Raw genomic sequence first — 3,170 nt, forward strand, 5'->3', positions numbered from 1 at the left:
AAAAAAAAAAAAAAAAATTATTTTTTTGCTCACATTATGAAGTTGTGAGATCTATTTATCCATGGCTAGCCATATAGCTCCGGTTCATTTAAGTGCCATGTAATATTCCACTGTATGACTAGGACAAAATTGCGTAAAGGGTCGGATGTTCACTCGTTCATTCTCCTACTGCTGGACCCGTAGTTTGTCGCCAGCACAGGGGTTCTGAGCAGGTCGAGACAGGGTCAGGATTATGCAGACGTGTGAGGGTAGATAGGAAGCTTGGGAAGAGGGTGGTGGGAAAAAGGTCTGGGTTCCCTGGCTGCGGGTAAGAGCACCCCTTTTTTTCTTTTTTCTTTTTTTTTTTTGAGATGGAGTCTCACGCTGCAGCCCAGGCTGGAGTGCAGTGGCACAAACTCGGCTCACGGCAACCTCCACCTCCCAGGTCCAGGTTCAAACCATTCCCCTGCCTCAGCCTCCCGAGTAGCTGGGATTGCAGGTACGCCCAGCTAATTTTTGTATTTTTAGTAGAGACAGGGTTTCACCATGTTGGCCAGGCTGGTTTTGAACGCCTGACCTTGCGATCTGTCCATGTCAGCTTCCCAAAGTGCTGGGATTACAGGTGTGAGCCACTGTGTCTGGCCAAGACCACCCCTTTACATGGTGGGGACACCCTCTTCTTACCTCCCCATTTCAACCCCTGAGCTGCTGCTTCTCCACCCTCCTGTTATTAGAAACACTCTGGTACCTCCTTCCAGTCTCCAAGGACCCCCACCCCAAGGAGGCCGTAACCACGACAACCCCTTGCTGTGTGCAGTAGACAGCCCCCCATGCACACACATTATTTGCACACTCATGTCTCTGTTATGTTTTAGACAGCCTCACTCTGTTGCCCAGGCTGGAGCGCAGTGGCGCAGTCTCGGCTCACTTCAACCTCCGCTTCCCAAGCTCAAGCAACCCTTCTACCTCAGTTTCCCAAGTAGCTGGGATTACAGGTGCAAGTCACCACACCCGGCTAATTTTTTATTTTTAGAAGAGACGAGGTTTCACCGTGTTGCCTAGACTGGTCTCCAACTCGTGAGCTGAAGCGATCCACCCGCTTCAGCCTCCCAAAGTGCTGGGATTACAGGCATGAGCCACAGTGCCCGGCCTTGATTTCTCTTTCATCCTGCAAACTGGCACCCACAAACCTCATCCCACAATGGCTCCATCATCGCCCCCTCCACCCCAAGACGGTCTCCATCTTCCTCTCACAATTTCAGGTTCTCATTTCCCTCCAACGGAAGTCAACCTTGCCCAGACACCATCTGCCATTCATTCCCCCACTCTGTGCTGGATCCGACATCCCCAAACCCGGCTGCAACATTTTCCCAAAACTGGCTCCGACGTCCTTCCCCTTCCTGGCTCCAGCACCCCCCTCTGCAAAGTGGCGCTAACATCCTGCCCCTCCAACCCTCCGTCTGCCTCGCAGTGCCCAGCCCCTGACTCACTTCCGAGGCATCCCTCAAGCCCCCTGCCTCTCAGGCCCGCAGGATGTCTTGGCCACCAGAGCTTCCCTCTTTGGGCCCCTCCTCCCCTTCCTCACTGCCAGCCTTTTCCCTAGAGTCACTAACCTCTGTAGTAGCCCTGACCTTGGTTTGCAGAATCTATCACCTCCAGTGCTCAGCATCTACATTAAAGAACTGTCTTTCTGCACGGCATGTCCCCAGCCCAGCCCCAAATGCACCCCCAATCTAGTCCTTGCCCCCAAACACAATCCTGTCACAAGCCCAGCCTGCTGCAAGCTCATCCACATCTCCAGTTCCAACCTGGTCTCTCCTGCTCTGTCTCAGTCCCGACCTCGTTCCCATCTCCCATCTCCAAGCCCCCATCTTTTGGGATGGAGCAAACACTTGATCCTTCCTGGCCTCAGTCTTCCTGCTCGGAATCGCAGGACATTCGACCCAATGCCATCACCTCTCTTCTCCCTTGGTGGCACCAAGGTCTCCACCGCTCCCTGGCACCCTGTCTGGGCCCTGTGAGTCCGCAAATTCTCCCCTGCACCTTCCTCCCGTTCCCATCTCCTTTCTGCCTTCTCACCGGCACTCCCCAGGGGTCGGGCCCCAGACTCTCTCTCTGCCCCCAGCCTCCACTGTGTTCAAGGCGCAGGTTCTCATCAGCTCTGGTCCAGTGCAGCTCAGGGCACCTGTTTTCCCAGAGGGGCTCCGGGTGGGAGGGGACTGCTGCCCCCTGTCCCCAGCACACTCACCTCTGTCCTCATGCCCGTCCTTCTGTTCCTGCTGCTGTCCTGTCCCCAGGCTACTTCAGCAAGGACTGCTGAGAGCTTGGATCTGAGGAGGGGGGGCTCGGAGGAGGACAATTTCCTGTCAGGAAACCCCTCCCTCTCTGGGGCCAGGGGTGGGAAGGACTCATTATCTGTCTGCCCTTTTAGGCCAGGCTGCGGTTGGACTGGGAAGGCTGAGGCCCACAGCCGGGCCCCCGCCCTCACTCCTGCTCCAGGCCGGAATCCGCCGCCTGCCTGCTCTTCACGCCTCCCAAGGTGACAACACCATCCTGGGCACCCCGGGAAGACACCCCATGCTGGACACCGGCCCAGAGCTGCTCTCCAGCCCTGGCAAGCCCTGAAGCCTTCGAATGAGAACTGGGGGATGGGCACGGTGGCACACGCCTGTAATCCCAACACCTTGGGAGGCCAAGGCAGGCGGATCACAAGGTCAGGGGTTCGAGACTGAAGAACCAACATTGTAAAACTCTGCCTCTCCTAAAAACGCAGGCCAGGCGCAGTGGCTCACGCCTGTAATCCCAGCACTTTGAGAGGCCAAGGCAGGCAGATCACAAGGTCAGCAGTTTGAGACCAGCCTCACCAACATGGTGAAACCCCATCTCTACTAAAAAATACAAAAATTAGCCAGGCATGGTGGCTTGCGCCTGTAATTCCAGCTACTCAGGAGGCTGAGGCAGGAGAATCGTTTGAACCCAGAAGGTGGAGGTTGCATTGAGCTGAGATAGCACCACTGCACTCCAGCCTGGGTGACAGAGCGAGACTCTGTCTCAAATAAATACACACGCCTGACCAACATGTTGAAACCCCATCTCTACTAAAAATACAAAAATTAGCTGGGCATGGTGGTGCGTGCCTGTAATCCCAGCTACTCGGGAGGCTGAGGCAGGAGAATCGCTTGAACCCAGGA

General features: G+C 55.5%; 1 protein-coding gene across 1 annotated transcript in view; it reads right to left on the reverse strand.

Annotated features, from left to right (window-relative positions):
• EXOC3L2 (exocyst complex component 3 like 2) overlaps window positions 1-2,308 on the reverse strand; it is a 30,001-nt gene extending 27,693 nt beyond the window's left edge. The window contains exon 1 of the mRNA XM_017502447.2: window positions 2,228-2,308. The gene's annotated coding sequence lies outside the window, so the exon portion shown is untranslated. The remainder of the gene's footprint in view (window positions 1-2,227) is intronic.
• Window positions 2,309-3,170: the final 862 nt, after the last annotated feature.

The sequence above is a fragment of the Cebus imitator genome, unplaced genomic scaffold, assembly GCF_001604975.1.
Source record: "Cebus imitator isolate Cc_AM_T3 unplaced genomic scaffold, Cebus_imitator-1.0 Scaffold296, whole genome shotgun sequence".
Taxonomy (NCBI): Eukaryota; Metazoa; Chordata; class Mammalia; order Primates; family Cebidae; genus Cebus; species Cebus imitator.